Source organism: Megascapheus bottae, chromosome 18 (assembly GCF_031878675.1).
Source record: "Megascapheus bottae isolate mThoBot1 chromosome 18, mThoBot2.hap1, whole genome shotgun sequence".
Taxonomy (NCBI): Eukaryota; Metazoa; Chordata; class Mammalia; order Rodentia; family Geomyidae; genus Megascapheus; species Megascapheus bottae.
The window spans coordinates 3,049,439-3,075,847 of NC_143526.1; the positions used below are offsets into that span (position 1 = coordinate 3,049,439).

General features: G+C 39.0%; 1 long non-coding RNA gene across 2 annotated transcripts in view; it reads left to right on the forward strand.

The window, feature by feature from the left end:
• The window catches only part of LOC150050010 (uncharacterized), a 258,763-nt gene extending 232,736 nt beyond the window's left edge, over window positions 1–26,027 (forward strand). For both annotated transcript variants that reach the window (XR_016538559.1, XR_016538560.1), the window contains exons 2-3: window positions 24,820–24,935; window positions 25,044–26,027. This is a non-coding gene — a long non-coding RNA (uncharacterized LOC150050010). The remainder of the gene's footprint in view (window positions 1–24,819; window positions 24,936–25,043) is intronic.
• Window positions 26,028–26,409: the final 382 nt, after the last annotated feature.

Sequence of the window (26,409 nt, forward strand, 5' to 3'; positions counted from 1 at the left end):
CTTCATGCAAAGCACTCTACCACTAGGCCAAACTCCTGGCCCCAGAATTGTTTGGGGGTTTTTTTGGACACTATAGCTCTGACGTAAAGTTGAAGTGTGGAGTTGTGATAACTCCAGCACTGCTCACTTCCCTCCATGCCCTTTAGCCTCCTCCCCTTGTATTGTTTTTGCAACTGGAGTCACTTGGCAGTTTCATATGAATTTCTGGATTCCTTTCTTTATTTTAGTGAAAAATACAATCTGATAAAATCCCTCTGTACAACTACTTAAAGATAATATAAAAATGATTATATAAAAATATGGGTTATATTACTTTTAAAAGTTATTACCAGGATGCCAAAATGTAAAGTATTCAGGTAGATGTTTTGTAGGGGAAATGTTTCCAAATACTGAAAATACTAATTTCCTTTACTTAAAAAGTTTAGAATATAATTTAAAAAGTGACAAAATATATGTTTAATACTCATTAAAATAAACTATGATGAGACAATGAACATTGTCAAAAAGAGATTAAATTTTTCTGATAGATCAAAGGTAAGTAAATGGACAAGGTGACTTTTGGTAAGCCTTAAAGGGTTTACTTTTTTAGTAGTAGTTTGATTTCTGGAGTTTTAAATTGCAACCTGAATTGTGTGCTAAGGTAAAGGTAAAAATAGGCACTCCAAATTGCCATTCATTAAATTAATGGGCCTGATAGGACCTATAGAATAAAGAAATGAAAATTCTGATGTGAATGAGAAATAGAGAACTGAAGAAAACCAGAAATGAGGTGTAGGAGATAAGAGATGGCAGGGGAAGGAAAATAGGACTGTCTTTTCATGACTATGTTTAGAAAGACCTGAATATTTAGAAATATTCAGTTTTGTTGATTTAAAAATAATATTGCCATTTACCTTGGCTTCTATATATTTTATTCTTTCATTCAAAATAATGATGGTATACATAAGCCATGTTCGCCTAGATGATTGCTTTGGGAGCTTTGTTCACTTTTATAGGATGATATTCTTTGTCTACAGACTTCACACACACGTTGTATATGATGATGAAGGATGTTGATGACAGACTTTCATGAGAAAGAGGAACAATTAAATTTTATATAATGAATCATATATGGGTTATATGATAGGCTAAAAATGGAAAATTAGTTATCTTTTGGATTTTTATTGAACAATGCAAGTTATTCTCTGAATTCCAAAACAAGATAAAGAATGTTCTTTATCTTCCATGGCCCTCCTTTACAAATCCATTAAAACTTATATTTTAATAGGATTAATTCCAATTCCATCAGTCATGAACAGCAACCAAAACTTATACTCTCTTATTGATTATTTTATATTCTATTATTTTATTTTATTAGTTTTTATTTTCATGGTACTGTTAACTGGGCTAGAACTCAGGATCTCATTTTTTGCTCAGATTTCTTGCTCATGAATAATGCTCTACCACTTGGAGCCATGAGTGGCTTTTTGCTGGTCGAGTAGAGATAGACTCTCCACTGTTTTCTGCTTCAAATCAGATAGCAGGATTACAGATGTGAACCAACCAGCTTTTATTAATTTGACTATTATAAGATCAATATAGAGTACTGATCTTATTGATCTTTATGACTCATCTTTGGTAGGACTTGATGGGATATCTCCCTAGGTGGTAGGTGAGAAGCCTGCTTTTTGCCATAAGCAAACTCTTTTTCTCTTCTTGTCAGTATCTCTCTAATTTGTGGTTTGATATTTTGATTCTTGGGGCTGGGAGTATAGCCTAGTGGTAGAGAGCTTGCCTAGCATTTATGAAGCCCTGGGTTCCATTCTTTGGGACCACATATACAGAAAAAGCTGTATGTGGTGCTGTGGTAGAGTTCTACCCTGGAGAAAGACCAAGGACAGTGCTCAGGCCCTGAGTTCAATCCCCAGGACTGACAAGGGAAAAAAAAGAATTTGATTCTTGTTCACAAATAGTAATCACAATAATAACAGTGAAAGCATAAGAGCATTTACCTAGTTATGCCCCAGTCTAGGTTAAGCATTTAATTCAAATCACAGCATGTTTCAGGTAATATTACTAACCTAGATTTTCAGCTGAAGAAATGCAGATGTCAAGAGACTAAACCACATAGTACACTCAGTACTCTTTGTGTAGTTTAGTCATTTTGATGTGATCTTCACAGTAGCTTTAGTCTGCCTACATTTTAGATAGAAGGAAATCATGGCCTTGGGTTGTTGGATGGTTTTCTACCTGCTCCTTGCAACAACCTGAGATCTAGCACAGATATATGTTTCCTCACTTTAAGGCTAATATTCTTCGATCATTCCTGCTTACAAAAAAGCAAAATAGAAACCTGAAATTTTCCTGTGTAGACTTTTCTCCACAGAACAAACCAGGAATTTGGCCTACTGTTGTGTCTTATCTGTTTGCATGGTAATTAAAATGTTTTTAGTTGCCAACTTTTAATGTCAATAAGTAAGTAATCTAGATTTTTGGCTTCTCTTGAACAATAGAAATATTGAACATCTTGGACCTAAAAGCCACATGGCAAGTGATCACTGGAAGTGAACTGTAGATTGAGAATTTTACAAAGGGCCTACCAGCCGGTTTCATTTGTCTGGGTTCTTCCCAGGACATTTCTATTCCTATAACTTCTGGCTGAAATGAAAGATCTCTGTTTCCCCCAAGTGGAGAGATTTGAAGGATTTCAGTGGTGGCCTGGAGGTAGGCCACCCTACTTGGCTTCTTCCACATGACTTCAATGGTGATACGGCCTTTCTGTCTGTGAGCTTTTATAGATAGAGCATTTCTACAGAACAAGTGACATTTTGGATTCAGGAAGGCAAGCCAAGTCATAATTGGCCCTGTCACCATTTGGATTTCATGCTGGCTCCTCATGTGTTTGCCCTAGTTAAGTAATCTGTTTGTGTCTGTGTAGGCCACATACAGACAACTGTGAACTTTGTTTATATTCATTTTCTGCCTGTTAACTTGGTTCCTCTAGGTCACAGCTTTGGAACAACTGACATATTGGAAATTTACTGGTGTAGACATGGTTGCAAAACTTCAATTGAGTGAATTTTTGGTAGCTGACTTTCATAACCTTCCTTGGGCTACAGGAAAGGAGACTTCCTGATTGATGTCTCCAAGTGGATGAGAGGGAGTACATGCATGTTATGTTTAAAAGTACTCAAGATATTTAGCAGTGAGTTTTGCAATGAAGCAACTGAAACCTGGAATTCCTTAAAGTGAGACAGATAAGTGCCTCTTGCAAGCTAGATGTGGTAGTACATGCTTGTAAATCCAAGGCTAAGTTAGTAAGATTGTGATGTCACCCTGGCAAATTAGCCAGATCTGCTTTCAAGAATAAAATAAAAAGGATTGGGATGTAGGTCAGTGCTCTTGGTCTTGAGTTCAATCATCAGTACTGCTATTAAATAAATTCAATAGATAGGTAAATCAGTTTAATATTACAGATAGCAGCTGTCAGTGATGAGTAGAATTCTACTCTCCCCAGATCTACAATCTATATTTTTCCTAGTGAGCCAGAGAACTTAGATACTTATTTTTGCTATTATGAAGTGATTTGGCAAAATGAAATGTTAGCATAGATAAATTTCAAACCAAGTAATTTCATATTAAGCAATATCCTTAAAAATTTTTTGCCAATCCTGGGGCTTAATCTCAGGGCCTGGGCACTCTCCTTAGGCTTTCTCAAGGCTCTACGACTTGAACAAAAACATCACTTCTGGATTTTCTGTGAATGTGGTACTGGGGGATCAAACCCAGAGCTTCATGCACACTAGACAAGCAATCTACCACTAGGCTATGCTCCCAGCACCTTAAGCAATATTCTTTTTGTTTATATCTGTGTCAATACTTAGCACAATGTGAATACCTGTCACCCCATCACTTAGAAGGTAGAGACCGGTGGATCATGAGTTTGATATTAGCCTTAGCTACCTAAGCTCTTAATCTTTGAATATAGAGCTAGGAAGTGAGAGAAATTCTAGAAGTCGTTTAGATAAAGCTGTATTACAGTACTTTCTTTGTGTCTTTCCCTCCCTCGTAGGTTATAGACAAAATCAGGAGAGTAACGAGATTTTTTATTTAAGTTAAAAAAAAATGTGAGGGCCCTCCTGAAACTCTTGGTACCAACTTGATCAAAAGCACTAGTCGGAAACCTACCACTGTAAGCCTGGGGATATATAACCCTAGATTGATAGTATTATAGAGTATTTAGAATTTTAGTGAGTATTACATCTTTTCATTTGGAAAATACAGTCACCTTAACTTAGTCTCTAGCATGCTGGTGGGTATTGTGAAGTTTGCAAAGAGTCATGCATAATACATTGATTCTGCTTTGGGGAAATTTATACTTTAGTTGCCAGTCAGGAGTGTCTATACAAAAATTTAATAGGAGCATTCATGTTCTCTGAAGCATCCTCAAAAATCAAAAGCATGCTCAACATAATAAATACTCTCTCCTCATTCCTAATAATGATACCTAGAGATTATCAAGCTCAACATGTATTTGGGGGTAAACAAAAGGGATCTGTATAAAACTAGTATGGAGAGGTTTTAGCTGCCTTAGAAGTAGAAAATGCACAGATTTATATTTGACTTCAAGAACATACTTTAAATTAATAAATTTAGTTATTATCTGTGCAGTTACTGAGCCTAGGTATTGTTCCTGGGCTTTTCTACTTTACCTAGAGCCTGGGTACTACCCCCTGATAGATCACTCAAGATCAGTGATCTATCACTTGAGTCACATAGCTTTACTGCTGGCTTTTTGTTGGCTAATTGTAAACAAGAGTCTCTTGTAATTTTCAGCCTTAGTGGGGCATTAAACCACAATCCTCAGAACTCAGCCTTAAGTGGCTAGTATTACAGATATGAGCTACTGCCAACCAGCAGAATATTCTTATATTTAACTTCTTCAGATATTAGTGACTTCACTAAAAGTCAGTCTTTAATATTATAACTTGTTTAAATTAAACAGCCAATGATAACTTTAATGCAAATCAAACATAACTAAAGATAGCATGTAATTTTTATAATAGTCTCAAAATGCTAAAGTGTGCTGGTTGACAATGACTCACCTATAAGCCTAGGTACTCAGAAGACTGAGACCTGAAGATTCTGGTTTATAGCCAGCCCAGGAAAATAAATCTGAGAGACTCTTTCTTCCAACTAATCTGTAAAAGTCCTGAAATAGCAGTTGTGCCTCAAGTCATATACTGCCATTATTGAGTGAAATAGCTAAGGGAGAGTGCAAGGCTCTGAGTTAAAGCAATAGTACTGATGTAAAAATAATTAAATAGAAAGTGCTAACCTTCTCTCCTTTTATAAGAAAAAAATATACTGGGATATGATAAATTATACAGGTCTTTAGACAATCACAGAGTGAGACTATATGAGGATATTCTTAGGAGAGGATCACATAGCCCCCATAACTATGTGCATCTGACTACATAAAATAATATTTATTGAAATGAACTCCAGGAAGTGGGAGCAAGAGTTTTTTTTAATTTTTTTTTCTTTTCTTTGTTGCATTTTTTAAAGTTCCTTTTGGGGGCAAAAAAATGGAGGGACAAAGGTTGGAAAAATGCAGCAGTGAAACTCACTGGACACTGTGAAAAATGAACTAGAAAACTTGTGGGTGAGAATGGGAGGGAAAAGTTAGGGGAGGGGTGACATGTCCCTCAGTTGATGAGTGGATCAACAAGATGTGGTATTTGTACACAATGGAATTCTATGCTGCTGTCAGAAAGAATGACATTGCCCCATTTGTTAGGAAATGGAAAGACTTAGAAAAAAAATCACATTAAGTGAAGTAAGCCAGACTGAAATGAACATAGGCTCAATGGTCTCCCTCATTTGTCATAATCAATAGAAACCTTGGGCTCTCCTAGCAGAGATTTGGGAGAGAGCAAAACCTAGATACATAAGGCCATATAGTATGATGCTAAATGAAAGGACCTCTAGGATATAGAAACAAAAGCCATATAATGTGTGATTGTTGTCCTTCATGTACTATGTTATCTCTCATCTCTTTTGCTGTCCCTTGGTTATCTCATATTGTTACAGTATCTCACTTTGTAATCTGATATATTGGATATATTTGTATTTGGTTATTTGAAATTGGATAGGGAACTGGGGAAAACAAGATGAGGGGTGGGGGTGGGGGGGAGGAAAATGGGGACCAAGACATGTGAAAGGGTATCAATGTATGGGAATTAATGCACCATCTATCTGGCAAATATCATGTAACCCTTCTATTAATTACAATAAAAAATATGAAAAAAAAAGAAATACAGGGGCCGGGAGTTTGGCCTAGTGGTGGAGTGCTTGCCTAGCATGTACAAAGACCTGGGTTCAATTCCTCAGAACCACATACATAGAAAAAAAAAGTCAGAAGTGGTGCTGAGGCTCAAGTGGTAGAGCTCTAGCCTTGAGAAAGACCAAGGATAGTACTCAGGCCTTGAGCTCAAACCCAGGACTGGCAAAAAAATAATAAAAAAAGAAATGTAACCATTGTCCTGCTCTACATCACCTTTCCAATAACAATAAATTTTAAAAATAAGAATATCGCAGAGATTGCTTTCAAGGCCCCCCCCAAAAAAGAGAGAGAAAGAGTGAGAAATTACTGAAGTACTGAAATCTTCCTTATGTGTGACTAAAACTGTTAGTATCTTGAGATATCATAATGACTTACCTGCGAAATCACAGAGTGAATAATTGTTTGTATGTGTTTCATTTTCCTTTGTACCATGTTTCTCTTAGATTGGAATAGTTTTGGAAGTGAGTCTAAGTAAGCATCCATTGGTAATGTATTTCTCATATGTATGTGAAAAATTTTAGTTGTTAATTTCTTCCTCATATAGATGAATTGACCAGGTCATATAGCAGTGCACTGACTTTGGTTGTCTTATTTTCAAGTATGTTTTCCATGTACATTCTGCAAAATTTTTAGTTACCCATGTGACGCTCAGCTCAGTCACATTTGTGTTCAGGAAGTGGAGGTCAGAGGAAGCCTATGAAGAGGATATTATGAATCCTTTGCTATCTGATCTTTAGATGTCTTTAGTTAGCATTGTTCTTCTCTTGCATGCCCTTCTTAATTCTGAAGTTTTTCCGGGCAAGTGTGACAGCTGTTTATAATTCTGTTTGCAATTCATCTCTGGATGAATTACAGATTAGTCTGTCTTTCTGTCATTGTTATAGACTCTAAAGGAATAAGCTTTCTATTCAAATGAGGAGTATTTTTAGAAAGCTTCTATAGTCTAAAGTTTTGTCAATCAGCATGATTTATGGAAATCCATGTATTGGTATATTTTTTCCCAAACAAAGCATCAGATAGGCTCTTTTGGAGTCCCAAAGCGTATGTTAGCTTCACCCTGTAGGAAGCCCTGTGCATGCCCTTGACTATGAAAGGCTTTCTTCTGGGTGCTGGCTATGTGAATTCTCTGGTAGCCACTTTCTCTTGAAGCTTAGATTGATCCAGGACCTGTGGAACCCACATTATATTGTGAACTCTCTTAGAAACCAACTTGAGGATACAGAATAATCTGCTTCACTGCTTGTGTAGTTTGTCATTTGTAAGAAAGCTTAGTAATAATTTGGCAAAATCTCAGCTGATTGCAAATTTACTTTTTAGTTTGATTTAGAAGGTGCTTTAGTATCTTTGGTCCTAGTTCATAAAAATTCTAAGTTTAGAATGGCTGATAGGCCTTCTGTTATTCTTAGCTAAGAAAAGAAATAGAAAAGCAAAAACCCCACAAAGTCCTGGCCCAAGGGGTAGATAGGAATGACAACATTCTTATCATCTGCTAATGCTAAATGCCCTATAATCTTTTAGAGTATGAGGTGATCCAAGATAGGTCCTTCTCTTTACTTTCTTGTGGGCTCATCTCGTAGCATGCAGTTCTTTGCGTCACTTTGAGGAACTTGATGAATCATAGTTTCTGGTTGCAGCAAATGTCCAGGAATTCCAGAAAATCTTTCTGGGATTGATCACATATTGGCGCAACTAGATCATAGCTCAGTTTTTCTGTCACTCAGAAACAAGCTTGCCCTCTTTGACCCCTTTCCAAAGAAGAAGGTGCTAACCCCAGCCCCACTCACATAGGAGAGCTCACAGCCATGGAGGTAGAGTTCAAAAGGCAGGACCAGAAACCCTGAGAACCAGGAGGGCAAGAGGAGGAAGATGATGAGGAACAAAGGCCAGCCCCTGACTCTCTGAGCCAGGCTCATGACCGCTTTAGATACTCAGCAGCCCGCTTCTTCACCCCTTCCCACTGGGCATTCCCTGTAGCAGGATGTGCACGCCATCTTGGTAGCCTTGGAGGGATGCAGGGTAAGCACCAGGCTTCTCATCCCGAAGGGCTTGGGTCAAAGAGGCTAGCTCGGCGTCAGAGAGGGGACCTCGAGCAGGGGAACCAGATGACTCTTCTTCACTGCCATAGCTGAAGAGCAGATCCAGGGTCTCCTGAGCAGGACAGGATGGTGGGGGGTCCGCTGGAACCTCCAATTCTTCCAGGCCCCTTCTTTCTGTCGGGAGTGGCTAGGGAAGCCAGGGATCATCTAGGGGTGGTGCAGGGGTCAGAGGGGTTGGCAGGATGCTCAGGTCCTTGGATTTGTGGTCAGAACTTTTGTTAATGTCTGACGTCTTCTAGAGAGCTGGCAGACGAGAATGTCAAGACTGGAAAAGGCTGAAATAGTACAGAGGTTCTTGTTCCTCCAATTATGTGCAATTGTTGCTACATGGATATAAGAGAACCTAAAGCTTCAGCAAATACCCCTTGCAAGTATGTGTGTGTGTGTGTGTGTGTGTGTTTATGGATCTTAGTGGAATTGTTGATGTATTCTACTTTTTAACGTCTGGCAAATGTGCTCAAACTGAACTCCCTGAGAATTCAGGTCATGATTTAATTTTTCTTTAGCATATCAAATTACATAATCCAAGCCTTTATAGTGGTATAAGCCTATAATCCTAGCACTATCTATTGGATCATGGTTCAAAGTTGGCTCAAGAAAAATGTTGGGAAATATTGATATTGTATAAAAATTAAGCAAACCAAATGTGTTGGTGAAAGTATGTAATTCAGGCTATATGAGAGACCATAGATTAGAAAAGTGAGGTCCAAGGCTAATTGAAGCAGTTATCTTCAGATTTTACCTGGAAAGCAAACTTGAAAGAAAAATAACTGGGGTATGTAGCTCAAGTTGGTAGAGCACTGAGACCACCATTAGTTCAAACTCTACTAACACAAGTAATCATCATCATCATCATTATCATCATCATCATCATCAACAATAACAACCTTATCACCATAGGTTATATCTGTTATACTTTATTCCTTTTTTTATCCTATCCTATATTTAAGCTCAAGGTAGAAAATAACTAGGACAGAAATATCAGGATAGGTTTAAAATTTTATCTAGGGAGAAAGCATAGGTAGTACTAGGATACTCCTTGAATTCCTGTGCCCTGAGTAATCTAGTGTCTCAATGGAAGATTTAGTATAAGACTATGTTTCCTTTGAAGACAGAAGCTATTATGGCTATTTTAACAGTTGGAATACATATAAAATAAGTATTATTAACCTGAGTTTGAACAAACAACTGATGTGAATGGATGCCATATTTCTCCGAAATAGTAAATTTCAGAAAGCAATTATACCACAAGGCCTGGGAGAGAGAAGACAAAGGAAAGAATTGGGACAATTAAAACTTGAAAGCTTGGAGGCTGGGCCTTAGAGAGGAACAAACATATCTCTTAGGAAGAGATGGTGGACAGCTGGTTAGGCTGGAGTCCAAAGTGTACTCAATTGCTCTTGGCAATTTTGGAGCCACATGCTGCTGGCCCAGGCAGGAAGCTAATAGAAACCAATCAGGAGCCAGTCTCTGCTCTTCAGTTAAACTCTACCCCATCCAACTACTAACAAAGAACCAGAGGACAGGGAAAGCGTGATCTGTGGAGTCCCATACTCAAATCATAAAGCTGAGTGGGTTTGCAGCTATAAGATTGTCACTGGATGGAGGTGAGGTTTAGTGAAGCTTCCCTTTAAATATAGAAACTGTTCACTTAGGGTCCAGGATAAAAATTTCTGGACAAATTGCAGTGGTAAGAAAATTTGGTAGGGCTTTATTGAGTAAGTTATCAAACAGGCAATCAGACAAACAGACAAAAAGCAGACAAACAGAAGGGCAAAGGCATATTCAAGAAAAGTGTGGGTGATTTCATAGGGAGATATAGACATGGAGAGACAATCATAAAATGAGACAAACTGGGAGAGATCCAGACCCAGATCCAGGCTCCTCTCCCCTAGGCATACACACATATGAGGAGATACCCAGAGAGACACATAGCTCCTTGGACTGTTGGTTATTTATAAGATAAAAGCAGGGGGTCTGGCTTCATAGATATGTAAAGATAAGTGCTTTGTCTCTAGCAATCACACGTGGCATTACTTTCTGGGTTTTTAGGTAAAAATGGATCCTGCTATAAAATAGAAGCTTACCCTTGAGACAAGGAGATACTCCATCTTCTGCATTTTGGGGCAGGTGGCTTAAGGTTTCTGAGGAAGACATACATTCCGTCAGGAAGAAATGCATCTTATTGTCTCTCTTTGAAGCAAAGATAGCACTTCTATGTTTGTAAATACTGTATTTCTGAGTTACATTCACCAGGTCTCCACTTCCTTAAGTTATCTTGCTTCATTTCTCCTAAAATATTTTTTCCCTTAATCTTAAGGGAAGGATATAAAAGAATATCTCCTGTATTTGCTGTTAGCTGACTGTACCTCATTTTCCCTTTATATAGCTTCAAGGCTATTAAGTTGAAAACCAAAACAGAAAAAGCATGCTTGTCTATGGCTGGGAGGGGGAACTAGGAGGAAGAATGTGTGACCATCATAGCATTAGCAAGAACTAACGGATACACAAAACTGCTGAGCAAGGAGGACTGCTACTAGTCACATAAATAATCATAGCAACAGACTGTAAGTAGCACTTGATTCTGCTGGGAATAGCATTGAAGTTCTCTATCTGTCTGGGGCATGAGGGAGATTAGGTTCTAAAATCAGAGAATTAGGGAAAAAATTCACTTAAAAGACAAAGTATGGGCCGGGAGTTTGGCCTAGTGGTAGAGTGCTTGCCTAGCATGCATGAAGACCCGGGTTCGATTCCTCGGTAACACATACATAGAAAAAAAGCTGGAACTGGTGCTGAGGTTCAAGTGGTAGAGCTCTAGCCTTGAGAAAGTCCAAGGACAGTGCTCAGGCCCTGAGCTCAAGGCCAGGACTGGCCAAAAAAAAAATGACAAAGTATTCACTGAGACGGAGAGCCCTTCAGTATAATGCAACAGGTTTTCATCTTTTGTCGCCCTTACTCTTCAGTATTAATACACAAGGTCAAGTGCAGGTGGAGAAGCTACTGTATTGCTATTTTCTATGGAGTGCTCACCAAGCACAGAGAGTGAAATTCACATAAGTTATGTGCATATAGGACACATTCTCACTAATGGTAAACCAGGTGTGCCAAGCACTCTACCTCATAAATTATGATCCTGTTACCCTGGAAATCAGTATTTTATGCCTTCTTAACAAAAAAGCAAATGAACATATATACAATATACCAGGTAACAACGTCAGATACAGTAACAATATGAGGTTAACAAAAAGGAAACAAAGGAGAAGAGAAATAGCATAGTACATTAAGAACAACAATCACTCAAGATAAAGCTCTTGTTTCCATATTCTAGAGATGCTTTCATTAATCTCATCCTATGTGACTTGATGTATCTAGGTTTTGTGCTATTGTAATCCTCTGCTAGGCAAGTCCTAGATGTGTACTAATTATGACAAATGAGAGAAACCCTTGAGCCTATGTTCCTTTGGGTCTGGCTTACTTCACTTAATATGATTTTTTTCCAAGTGTTCCCATTTCCTTCTAAATGGAATAATGTCATTCTTTCTGATGGCAGCATAAAATTCCATTGTGTACAAATACCACATCTTGTTGATCCACTCATCTACTGAGGGGCATCTGGTTTAGTTCCATAATTTTGCTACGATAAATAGTGCTGCAAGAATACTGATTATTTGTTTATTTGAAATAGGAAAGGGACCGGGGGGGGGACAAGATGATTGGGAGGGGATGGGGGAGGGAAGTGGGGACAAAAACATAAGAAGGGGTATCAATGTTTGAGAAGTAATGCATCTACTATCTGGCAAATGTAACTGTAACTCCGCTGTACATTACCTTGATAATAAAAAATAAAATAAAAATAAAAACACTTTAGGATTATAAAACAAAATGGAACTATGTTCAAACTTCATAAGCAACAAATGCAAAATATAAACATTAAAAAAAAACCAGAAAAGCAATTGGAGAGCCAGACAAGTTAACTCATATCCTACGGATGTAGCTTGTTTATCAGAGGACTTGAGTTTCAAACTCAAATGTATCATATTGCAAAGTCTGTACTCATGTGTTTTACAGTGAGTCCCATCCTGTACATCCTGCTATAACCTTATGTAATGAGAGAGAGGTGTCAGTCAGGTGCTCTCTAAAAGAATAAACAAGCATTGTATGATAGAAAGCCTTTAGATACATGCAGCTACCAACAATTAATTAGGGGCCAGGACTATGGCCTACAGGTAGGGTGCCTGCCTAGTTTGAGTTAGGCCCCAAGACATGAAAAAAAATGATTAATTAAGCTGGAAACAGGTAACTCATGCCTGTAATCCCAGCTACTCAGGAGGCTGAAATCTCAGGATCCTTTTTCAAAGCCAGCCTGGAAAGACAAATCAAAGACTCCTTGAAATAGTATGACCCTAAAAAATGAAGCCACAATAGCATGGTAAAAGTCTGAAAAATTTTTTTATATTTTTTATTGTAATTAATAAAAGTGTTACATGATATTTGCCATATAGAAAGTGCATTAATTCACATACATTGATACCTTTTCACAGGTCTTGGTACCCCTTACCCTCCCCCCCATCTTTGTTTTCCCTCCTTCCCTATCAAATTTCAAATAACCAAATATAAATAAATTCAATATATCAGATAACAAAGTGAGGTACTGTAACAATATGAGATACCCAAGGGACAGCAAAGGAGACGAGAGATAACATAGTACATTAAGGACAACAATCATCCGTTATATGGCTTTTGTTTCAATATCCTGGAGGTCCTTTCAATTAGCTTCATACTATATGGCCTTACTTATCAAGGTTTTGCTCTATTGCAGATCTCTGCTAGTAGAGCCCAAGGTTTCTACTGATTATGACAAATGAGGGAAACCATGAAGCCTAAGTTCCTTTGAGTCTGGCTTACTTCACTTAATATGATTTTTTTCTAAGTCTTTCCATTTCCTAACAAATGGGGCAATGCCATTCTTTCTGACAGCAGCATAGAATTCCATTGTGTACAAATACCACAACTTGTTGATCCACTCATCAACTGAGGGACATCTAGGTTTGTTCCATATCTTTGCTATGGTAAATAGTGCTGCAGTGAACATTGTTGTGCTAGTGGATTAGTATGCCCTAGTTTCTGGATGGTTGGGTAAATGCCAAGTAGTGGAATTGCTGGGTCATAGGGGAGTTCTATGTTTAGCCTTTTGAGGCACTGCCATACTGCTTTCCATAGTGGTTGAATGAGTTTGCACTCCCCCCAACAGTGTAGTAGTGATCCCTCCTGGCCACATCCCCTCCAGCATCTGTTATTATTCATTTTCCTGATCCTGGCCATTCTAACTGGAGTGTGGTGGAATCTTAGAGTTGTTTTGATTTGCATTTCTTTTATGACCAGAGATGTTGAGCATTTCTTCATGTGTCTATAGGCCATTTTTGTTTCTTCTTCAGAGAAAACTCTCTTTAAGTCTTTGGCCCATCTTTTAATGGGATGGTTGTTACTTTGGAGATTAGTTTTGGAGTGATGTCATTTTTTGAGCTGTTGATATATTTTAGATATGAGGCCTTTGTCTGTTGTATGTTAGTGAAGATCTTCTCCCACTCTGTAGGCTTCCTTATTAATTTACTAGCTATGTCCTTTGCCATACAAAAGCTCTGCAGTTTAATGCAGTCCCACTTATCCAGCCTTTCTCTGATTTGTTGTGATTCTTGGTCCTTATTAAGAAAGTTTTGACCTGTGCCAAGGAGGCCTAGTGTATCTCCTATTCCTTCTTGTAAAGTTTGCAGTGTGTCAGCTTTTACCTCCAGGTCTTTGATCCATTTGGAGTTAATTCTAGTGCATGGTGACGAAGTATCCAACTTTAGTTTTCTGCAGGTGCTTAACCAGTTCTGCCAGCACAACTTGTTGAAGAGGCTGTCTTTCTTCCATTCTATTTTTTTGACTCCCTTGTCAAAGATTAGTTGGCCATAGGTCTGTGGTTTAATATCTGGGTCCTCAGTTCTTTTCCATTGGTCTTCAGGCCTGTTCTTGTGCCAGTACCAAGCTGTTTTGAATTTTATAGCTCTGTAATAGAGTCTAAAGTTTGGTATTGAAATTCCTCCTGTGCTGTTCTTTCTGCTAAGAAGTGTTTTTGCTATACGGGGTCTTTTATTATTCCATATGAAATTTTGAATTGCCTCTTCTATTTCTTTAAAGAATGACATTGGGATATTGATGGGTATTGCACTGAATTTGTAGATAGCCCTTGACAAGATTGTCATTTTCACGATGTTGATTCTTCCAATCTAGGAGCATGGGAGGTTTTTCCATTTCCTTAGTTCTGCTTTAATTTCCTTTTTCAGGGTTTTAAAGTTTTCAATAAAAAGGATCTTTACATTCTTAGTTAAGGTAATTCCTAGGTACTTTATTTTCTTTGAGGCTATTGCAAAAGGAGTTGCTTTCCTGATTGTTGCCTCATTCCTCTCACTGTTGGCGTAAAGGAAGACAGATGATTTTTGAGGGTTAATTTTATACCCTGCTACCCTTCCAAATTTTGAATCAGCTTGAGGAGCTTGGGAGTAGAGTCTATAGGATTCTTTAAATACAGGATCATGTCATCTGCAAAGAGGGAAAGTTCTACTTCCACTTTCCCTATTTGGATCCCCTTTATGCTTGATTCTTACATTATTGCATTGGCGAATTCCTAGCCAATATTAACATACCCACACTGAACCAAGAAGAACTAATCCAACTAAACAGGCCTATTTCAAGCACTGAAATCGAAATGGCAATAATAGACCTTCCACCTAAGAAAATCCCAAGGCCAGATGGATTCACAGCTGAATTTTATAAGGTCTTCAAAGCAGAGCTCACACCAATACTCCTCAAGCTCTTCAACAAAATTGAAAATGAAAGCTCTTTACCAAACTCATTCTATGAAGCCAGTATAACCCTCATCCCCAAACCAGACAGAGATTCATCAAAGAAAGAGTACTATAGACCTATATCTTTGATGAACATCGATGCAAAACTTCTCAACAAAATACTGGCCAACCGTCTACAACAACTTTTCAAAAAAATTATACACTATGATCAAACAGGATTCATCACAGGGAGGCAAAGCTGGTTCAACATGCGCAAATCAATTAATGTAATTCAACACATCAACAGGAGCAAGGACAAAAATCACATGATTGTCTCAATAGATGCCGAAAAGGCATTTGACAAGATCCAACACCCTATTATGTTAAAAGCTCTGGAGAAACTAGGAATCCATGGAACATTCCTCTATATAATAAAGGCTGTGTATGACAAACCCACAGCTAGTATTATACTTAATGGCAAAAAGCTAAAGCCATTCCCTCTAAAATCAGGAACGAGACAAGGATGCCCACTCCCTCCACTCCACTTTAACACAGTATTAGAATTCCTCCACATTTTGTTGAGATTTCCAATAAGTATTGTGTGTATGGGAATGGCAAGTTACAGATAAAATTGTAGGATTATTTCACTATAACTGGAGAGGGTACATTAATTTCTATCTACATATTTTTGTGTCCTATGTTCTTAATGCAATAATCTGGTGACATTTTATAGATGTAGAAACTAGCTAAATAGTTTTAATCGCTAGATCAGCATTGCACAGTATTTCTGGGTGGCAATTCATATACTTAATCAAAGACCATCCCACTCAGGGTGACTTTTTTATTTCATCGACAGCAGCATTTTATTTAGACATTCTTTTCTATGGATTATTACTAATATTTGCAGGTACATGCATGCCTAGATATTTATTTTTTAATTTTTTGTATGTAATTTTTATTGTAATTAATAGAAGGGTTACATGATATTTGCCAGATAGATGGTGCATTAATTCCCATACGTTGATACCCTTTCACATGTCATAGTCCCCATTTCCCTTCCCCCCAACCCCACCCCTCATCTTGTTTTCCTCTTCTCCCTATCCAATTTCAGATAACCAAATACAAATATATCCGATATATCAGGTAACAAAGTGAGATAGTGTAAAAATATGAGATAACCAAGGGACAGCAAAAGTGATGAGAGATAACATAGTACCTTAAGAACAACAATCATTCATTATATGGCTTATGTTTGCATCATATTTTAAATGACAAGTTTAACAAATAAGTGTTCAATGAGGGAATCTCTGATTACAATCTCTGGGATTTAGTATTTAGAACTTAATCAAAATTAGGCTAACGGTTTGTATGTCATAGAAACATATCAATTTATGAAATAAAACATTATGTCTATAGAGTCATAGGTTTTTATGTCTATATAGTTATGTTTGTATTTCCATTACCATGTCCATAACTTTGAGTATGCAGTTATTGAGTCCTTGCTCTTGTAGTCTTTGGATTTAATAGCCGCATATTAAGGATACCATGTGCCTTTTGTTCCTTCTTGACTTGTCTCACTCAACATGATTTGCTCTAGATTCATCCACTTCCCTGCGAATGCCATTATTTTATCTTGTCTGTTAGCTATGTAGATTTCCATTGTGTATATATACCACATTTTCTGTATCCATTCATCTGCAGTAGGGCATCTGGATTGTTTCCATCGCCTGGCTATTGTGAATAGTGCAGAGATGAACATGGCTGAGCACATGTCTTTATAATATCCTGGGTCATGCTGTTCAGGATAGATGCTCAGAAGTGATATGGCAGGATCATAGGGAAGGTCTATTTTCAGTTCTTTAGGGAACCTCCACACTGCTTTCCAGAGTGGCTGAACTAGTCTGCATTCCCACCAGCAGTGTAGTAGGGTTTCTTTTTCTCCACAACCCCTCCAGCAACTGTCATTGTCTGAGTTCAAAATCTTGGCCATCCTTTTTGGGGTAAGGTGGTATCTTAGGGTTGTTTTTATTTGCATTTCCTTTATGACCATAGATGATGAATATTTTCTCATATGTTTTTCTGCCATTTTAATGTCTTCTTTTGATAGGTCTCTCTTTAATTCCCTTGCCCATTTAGTGAATGGTTTATTGGGTTTTTGGGGATTAGTTTCTTGAGTTCCCTGTAGATACTACATATTAAGCATTTGTCAGATGTATTGTTGGTGAATATTTTTTCCCAGTTGGTTGGCTGTCTCTCTACTTTTGCAAGTATGTTTTTATCTGTACAGAAAGTTTTTATTTTTAGGTAGTCCCATGTATCGAGTCTCTCTCCAATCTGTTGTGACCCTGGGATTCTGTTCAGGAATCTGTTGCCTGTGGCTATGAGTTCCAGTGTCTCTCCTACTTTATCATGTAGCAGTTTCATGGTTTCCGATCTGACGTTGAGGTCTTTGATCCATTTTGAGTTAATGCTTGTGCATGGCGAAAGGCTATGGTCAATTTTTCATTTTCTGCATGTGGCTGCCCAGTTTTGCCAGCACCAATAATTGAATAGACTGTGTTTGTTCCATTGTATATCTTTGGCTCCTTTGTCAAATACAAGTTGCCTATAGGTATGTGGTTCTATTTTTGGGTCTTCTATTCTGTTCAACTGGTCTTCTGGTCTGTTTTTGTGCCAGTGCCAAGCAGTTTTTGTTACTATGGCTGTATAGTAGAGTTTGAAGTCTGGTATTGTAATACCACCAGCATTGCTGTTTTTGCCTAGAATTGTTTTGGCTATTCTAGGTCTTTTCTTGTTCCATATGAATCTTTGGATTATATCTTCAATTTCCATAAAGAATGTCTTTGGGATTTTGATGGGAATTGCATTGAATTTGTATGTCAGTGTTGGCAGTATAGCCATTTTCACTATGTTGATTCTCCCTAGCCATGAGCATGGGATGTCTTTCCATTTCCTAGTGTCCTCTTTAATTTCTTTCTTTAGGCTTTTATAGTTTTCATTTGAATGGTTCCTTTACATTTTTGGTTAAGTATATTCCTAAGTATTTTATCCTTTTGGGGGCTATTGCGAATGGGATCATTTTCTTGATTTGGCCTTCTGTTTGTGTATTGTTTTTGTACAAGAAGGCTACTGACTTCTGAAGCTTGATTTTGTATTCTGCCACTTTGCTAAAGTGGTTTATTAATTCTAGAAGTTTGGGAGTGGAGTTTGTTGGGTCACTCAAGTAGAGGATCATGTCGTCTGCGAATAAGGATAGCTTAATTTCGTCTTTCCCTATGTGGATCCCTTTGATGTCCTTTTCTTGCCTTATTGCTCTGGCTAAGGGTTCCAGTACTATATTGAAGAGAAGTGGAGAGAGTGGGCATCCCTGTCTAGTTCCCGATTTTTAAGGTGAATGGTTCCAGTCTTTCACCATTTAGTATAATACTGGCTATAGGTTTTTCATATATGGCTTTCACTATTTTGAGGAATGTACCTCTTATTCCTATTTTTTCTAGTGCTTTCAACATGAATGGATGTTGTATTTTGTCAAATGCCTTCTCCGCATCCAGAGAAATTATCATATGATTCTTATCCTTAACTCTATTGATATGATGTATTACATTGATTGATTTGCGAATGTTAAACCAGCCTTGCATCTGTGGGATGAAGCCCACTTGATCATAGTGTATGATTTTTTAAATTTGTTTCTGGATTCTGTTGGCTAATATTTTATTGAGGAGTTTTGCGTCTGTGTTCATTAGAGAGATAGGTCTGTAGTTTTCTTTTTTTGTTGGGTCTTTCCCTGGTTTGGGGATGAGAGTAATATTAGCTTCATAAAATGAGTTTGGTATTGCTCCTTCTGTTTCTATTTCTCAGAAGAGTTTCAAGAGTATAGGTGTTATTTCATCTTTAAATGTCTTGTAGAATTCCGCAGTGAAACCATCTGGACCTGGGCTTTTTTTTGGTTGGCATTTCCCTGATTGCTTCCACAATTTCGTTGTAAGAAATTGGTCTGTTCAATTTGTTTACCTCATCGTTGTTCAGTGTGGGTAGCCTATATTTATTTAAGAAATCATCCATTTCTACTAGATTTTTTTGTTTATTTGAATATAGGCCCTGGTAGTACCTATTCATTATGGACTGGATTTCTTGGGAATCAGTTTTGAGTGTTCCAGTGGGGTCTCTAATCTTGTTTATTTGAGTCTCCCCTTTCATTTTTTTGATTAATCTTGCCAAGGGCCTGTCTATTTTGTTGACTCTTTCAAAGAACCAACTTTTTGATTTATCAATTTAGTGTATAGTAGATCTTATTTCAGTCTCTGAAATTTCTGATTTTTTTTGTTATTTCTGTCCTTCTAGCTGTTTTAGAATTAATTAACTTTTTCTTGCTCCTCTAGGTGTTTCAGTTTTTTTTTATGTCATTTACATGCTCTTCTTCTGTCTTTTTAATATGCACTCCTGGTGTGATAAATTTGTCTCTTAGAACTGCCTTTTCTGTGTCCCATAAGTTCCTTTGTGATGTTTCTTGATTGTCATTACATTCAAGGAAGTTTTGAATTTCATTTCTGATCTGATCTGTTATCCAGGAGTTATTCGGAAGTGTGTTGTTCAGTTTGCATATGATTGTATGTTTTTTGACTTTGACTGCATTGTTCAGAATTAGTCTGACTCCACTATGCTCTGATAGGATGCATGGGATTATATCAGACCCCTTGTATCTGCTTAAGTTTTCTGTATGAACTATTATATGATCTATTTTGGAGTGTGTTCCATGTGCTGCTGAGACAAATGTAAAAAGTTTCACCGTTGGGTGGAAGACTCTGTGTTTATCTGTTAAGCCCAGCTGGGCTATGGTGTCATTTAAGTCGATGGTATCTTTGCTTAACTTTTGTTGAGTTGACCTGTCATTTGTTGGGAATGGTATATTGAGGTCTCCCACAATGATTGTGTTTGAGTCTATCTTGTTCTGTAATTCTAAAAGACTTTGTTTGACGAATTTGGGTGCTCCCATGTTGGGGGAGTAGATGTTTATAACTGTAATATTATGGGCATGGATTGTACCCTTTACTAATATATAATGGCTGTCTCTATCTTTATGTACTGATTTTACTGAGAAGTTAATTTTGTCAGAGATTAAGATTGCTACTCCTGCTTTTTTGCATGGTGCATTGGAGTGGAAAATTCGTTTCCATCTTTTCACTTGGAATTTGTTTCTGTCTTTGGCAGTGAGGTGTGTCTCTTGGAGGCAACATATGGATGGGTGGTGTTTCTTAATCCAGTCTGCTGCTCTGTCTTTTGATTGGATTGTTCAGCCGTTCACATTTAGGGAGATTATGGAGTAGTGGTCAGTGTCCATTGTCATTATTTATTTTTACTTCTAGGTTTCTTTCTCTCTCTTTTTTCCCCTTTTGTGTTTAGTGAATTATAGATGTTTGCTTCTTGATGGGGGTTCTCGATGTTCCACAATTTGTTCTCGATTAATTAGTATTCTTTGTAACGCTGGTTTAGTGTGCACGTATTCATAAAGCTTCTCTTTGGAGTGAAATATTCTTGTTTCTCCTTCAAATGTAAATGCTGGTTTTGCTGGATATATCAGTCTAGGTTGGCAGTTGTTGGTCTTCAGGACATCGATGATGTTTTTCCAAGCTCTTCTTGCATTTAGGGTTTGCATGGAGAAATCTGCTGTAATTCAAATTTTCTTCCCATTATAATATAGCTCCTTCTTTGTTTTTGCAGCATTTAAGATCAATTCCTTGGCATTCGGGTCTAGTGTCTTTACTATGATATGTGTAGATGAGTTCCTTCTAGGATCTTACCTGCTTGGGGTCCTGAAACCTTCAATAATGTGAGTATTTTCCCTTTTGAACTTGGGGACATTCTCTGCTATGCTTTTGGTGAATAAAGGTTGCATACCTTTGTCCTGAAATTCGGCCCCCTCCTCAATCCCTATTATACGAAGATTAGATTTCTTTGCTGTATCTTCCAGTAGCTGCAGATCTCTCTGGTAGATTCTGACTGATTTTTCCAAGGTGGCGATTCTCTTTTCCAGCTCTTGGGTTTTGTCTTCTGTTTCTGATGTTCTATTCCCCATCTCCGTCAATCTGCTGCTTAATGCCTCCATTTTTGCTTGAAGTGTGGACACTGAGCTGATCATGTCTGCTCTGAGGGTATTAATCTTTTCTTCCATTTCTCTTTTGAATTCAAGAAGCTCTTTGGTGATTTCCTGCTTATGTTCCTGGAATTGTTTTTGGAGTTCTGTTTTAATCTCTTTAGTCATATTCACAATCATCTCCTTGAATAGGGTCATGTTTCATGTCTCTTCAGGTATCATTTCTTGGCATGGTGACATCTCTCTCGTCCCTTTGCTCTTGTTACCTTTTGGGCTTTGCGTGGGACTTTGATTATTTATGTATGCCATAATTTGTCTTTGCTCTCTCCTTGGCATCGAGAACTGTTGTTGTAGTTCACTCTGTGGTCAGTAGGTAGCGGTCTTTACTTGGTTTGGGACCGGTGGTTCTGGGAATATGTGAATACCTGTGGTTCTCAGCCAAATTGATTCCTCTGCTGACTATGTCAGAGTTTGCAGTTTTTGCAGGTGTTCAGCCTGTTCCCAGAGGCTGTGTGCTGCTGCACGACTAGCTCACAGCCCAACCAGTGGCCTCACAGTGGGCCGTGGGATGGATTTGCGAGCTTCAGTCTCAGCGTGCTGGGCGGATGGTTGGTTTTCCTGTGCTTCTTCCAGGGGCGGGCCCCCGGCCAAGTGTCTGGGGTTTGGGAGTTTCCAGGGGCTCTCAGCAGGATCAGTAGGTGTCTGCTCTGTTCCCAGGGGCGGGCCCAGCTGAGGACATGGGCTCCAAGGGCAGAGCCTTGCCTTTCTGATTCTTAGAAGGCAAGCATGGCTGCTGGTTGGCCCTTCAGTTCCCTGCTGCTTTATCAGAGAGTCTGTGACTGCGGGGGGCCCCCTCGGTGCTGTCTTGCTCAGGATTCCCAGCTGGAGGATACCCGGCTCAAGATTTGAGGGGGACAGATACTGGCTCCTATTTTCCTGCACACCCCACCTGCTGTTGTAAGGCAGGGTCTCAGCACCCCCCACTCTTCAGACCCAGTGGCCTGGGAGAGGAATCTGGTGGGTGGGTGGGTGGGAGCTGGGACACCTCCGCCTCCCATGGTGGGTTGCTGGGTCTTAGTATCCACCTGCCTGTCAGTCTCCAGTCAGAGGCCTGGGAGAGGAACCTGGTGGGTGGGTGGGAGCTGGGACACGTTCGCCTCCCTTGGTGGGGTGCTGGGTCTTGGTGTAGCCCACCTGTCAGTCTCCAGTCAGAGGCTTGGGAGAGTAACCTGATGGGCGGGTGGGGGCTAGGACACCTCCATCTCCCTTAGTGGGGTGCTGGGTCTTAGCACCACCCGCTTGTCAGTCTCCAGTCAACGGCCTGAGGGAGGGGGCTATTGAGGGAAGGGACAGGGTTCTAAATTCCTTGCCCCCCTGCTCCTGCCAGTCTTTCTTGGGCGGGGTGGAGGGGTCTGAGTTAAGTTCTATTGCTTGGCACCAGCTCTGCTTTCCCGATGGGTTTGAGGACCCGCTGGGCTACTCACTCCTTTGCGTTTGCTGTGGGTGCTGCAAGGTGTTGAAGAATACTTCACTCCCCTCGGATCTCCGCCACCGCCTGTGGTCCGCATCTGGGTTCTGCTGCTTCTGCCCCTTGCTGGTCTGGTCCAATGCTGGTTTCAGTGGGTTGGGGCTGCCTGGCCCGGTGCCCTCCACCACGGCTTTTCACGGGGTGGGGGAGGGTCTTCGCGTTCCGAATTCTTTGAGAAAGTTGGATATGAGCTTTATCTGGATTTCTTTTTCCGGTTTGAGTTCTTCTCCGTTGCTTCTTGAGTTTGTTGTTGTGGATCTTAAGGTATTTGACTCGTGGGACTCCCTGGTTCTCTCTTTTCGTGAGAGAGAGCTAGGTAGTGTCCCTATTGTCTTGGCGCCATTTTCCATTCCCCTCATGTTGACTTTTTAATGCATCTTAATATCTGCTCAGAGTGCAGATAATCAATTTGCAAACTTACACTTTAGGTATAAATAAAAGAATAAAACACATGGAACCATGGCTCAAGCCATATAATACCCACCTAGCAAACTTGGGGATCTTAGTTGAAAGCTCAGTATCACCAATTTTTTTTTAAACAAGCATGTTGATAAATAGATATAGATGCTAGATGGATGGATAGATGAATAAATATATGGGTGATAGACAGATATAGATGGATAGATGGTAGATAAACAAATATAAATGGCAGATGTATAGATATGTAGGTGATAGAGATAAATAATTGATAGAGATAGATAGCCAGATATGTGTATTGATCCTAGATGAGAGGATAAAGACTAGCTTCATTGAAAAAGGGACATTGGAAATGGGACTTGAATAATTACATGACATGGGCCAATGGAAGAGGAGAATATTTCAGGCAGAGGGATTGCATAAGAAAAGATATGGACAAAGCCAGGGTATTTGAGTATCAGCATCAATGATGCAAGGAGTACTATCTGCTTGTATGTGGAAATATTATTTTGTTGCCAAAATAGTGCAAACTTGCTAATGCCTGGTCAAAGTACAAATCTATCTAACTCATTCTCTCTACATAAAGCACATCTTTGTTTTCTTTTTTTATCCTGTATTCTATAGAGACCACCAGCCTGTACTTTTAGGTGTGCCATTGGTTTGTTTGGATATGTTTCTCTGAATGCCATCCATTGTATGCTTCTGTGTGGTGCTTCAACTTCTTCTATTTCCCAGTATTGATTGTTCATTGTGTACTCCATGCTCTGTGCTCTGGGAAAATGAGTTCTTTGGAGATCACAGAGGCAGGGCTGGGTTGTCCATGATTTTGGGGAAAAAAGTCACAGGTGGAGCCAGGTGTCTTCCGTATTTCAGGTTTGGAGTTCAGTCCAAGGCAGGAAGCTTGGCTGGGACGAAAACCTATTTGAACTTCTCAATGATCCCGAGGCAACAAGCAATTCTAGATTGAACCAAAGACATGAGGTTGAAAGAATCTTCTTAGAGCTTTGTTCACTCATTGGGACGCTAATAGTGAGATGACTTGACCATGAAAGTCACTAAAGAGAAGACCATGAAGTTGATGCCCACTCAGCCCACATTCCTGATCTTTTGCTGCCCACCACCCCAGAGCAAAGGAACAAAGAAGATCGCTTGCTAATTTCCAATTGCATTTTGCTGTCTGTTATATAGCATTTCAGTGACAGGACCCATTCAGGAGAGTTGGGGCAAAGCTGGCTAAGGTTCTCAAGGAGCTGAGTTTTCAGTTCAGGTGGCAGTGGAGTGATGTCTTCAGACGTTTCAGACCTTTGGGACTTCTAGGAGGTCTTTAAAAAATCACCTCAAGCTTCCAGTCCAGGATACGACTGCATAGGGGAATCCCAGGGAGAGGTGGCAGGTAGAGTATCCTTTCTGAGTTTTATTCTCTCTTGTCTTCTCTTCCCTCCTTTCTGTGTATCTGTGTTGCTCTGTTGTGTCTTCTCCCCAAGATTTCATAGGCCATTGATGCTGGGGTATTTGTTTTATGTTCTTGTCAACAGAGCTAGCATGGGCTGCAAGGTGATGGACACTTCAACATCTTCAATATTTCAAGCCATTGGCTGTTCCAAACATAAAGCCATCCTTCTGGAGAGGAAGCAAGAAGCCAGCTGAGGAGGTGAGAATATGTCTACCCTTACTCTCTGCTTTTTAATTCCATCAGACTCAATTACCATATTGGTTGGGCCCTAGCATGATAGGCGTTTTCCTGTGTGTCCTTCCATAGGCCTACTTCTTGGCAAGAGAGAGGATAGACGACCTTCTCATGTGTTCTGGCAGTTGCTGAAGACAGTGAGGAAGATGCTGCTGGCCCACAGAACAAAAACAGCAGGGCAGCCAAGATTAGAGCTGAAGTCCAGCATCCTGCCAGACTGGAGTCACAGAGCTGTAGTTCTGAATTGGACTCTTTCCTTTGTCATCACTTCAGTAACACAGTTGTGGATGACTTTGGTTGGGTTTTTGTTTTTGTCTTTTATTTCCTGTCTTTTCCTTTTCTTGGCCCAGGGGTTGTAAAAGAAAAAAAAAGGAATTGCTTTAAAATGTATAATTCTGTTCTGAAATTAGCCTTGTTTTTGAACAAATCCTCTTCCTAGGGACTTTTTTTTTGAATTACAGTCCCAAGATAGCTAGCTAGTAAATGGGGCCATGTAGTTTGATTTGTGTAGAACGGATCCTTAGATTAAAAACACATTTTCTTTTTTTCTTTCTTTTTTATATTTTGGATCCAGGTAATGACTGGAGTCATATTTACTTGCCTACCAAAGTGATATCAATGTGGTACCACGTGGAGTTGAAATGTAATCAAACATACATTATGGCTGGGGCACTTGCACACTATTTGATTTGAATGTTACAATACAAAGAACATAAATCTTACAGGTTGAAATTTAGCTCTCTGCTGATCCTGCAGTGAGAATGGCAAAGAAATTATAAATATTGAAAGTGGGAAAGTGGTTTTCAAATACCCTGAATGTACACTAGGTGACTGAGTGTTTTCTAAATGCCATTTTCTAAGGCACAGAAGGACTAGCAGCTCAACGGATGTTATGGCCACTGTTGCTCAGGAGCTGTCTCTGTGGATCTGCCTACTTTGCAGGACTTAAAGAACACAGCTTGTTCTACAATAGACTTTACAGAAATTGTAGTTTTTCTGACTTTGTTCTGAAATTGTGCCTGCCTTACAATAAAATATCTTTATTTGACTCTGCAACATTGTCTCTGTTAATTTCCTACAAACTGTTGTCTTTATTGGTTGAATGAGGAAGTTCAGTAGAGACTAAGGAGTGTTTGATCTGCCAGAAGTTCAGCAGGATTCAATATTACTCTTAAAAAGTGGTACTAGCACTAGCTATTTTTTTTAATCTATGGGGTCAGAGTTTGTGGTCAGCTTTTCCTCATATTATAGCAGTTCTAGAAATCTCTGTTCATGACACATTCTCTCTTCATAGCAATCATTCCCTAAATCTGTACTCCAAATTTATTTCTATACATCTAGGACAGTGCACAAAATTCTCTACAGCTCAATCTCATAATACACAAAATGAGAAAGATGATATTTTCTGTATGCATGGAAAGTCTATAAAGTGTCTGTA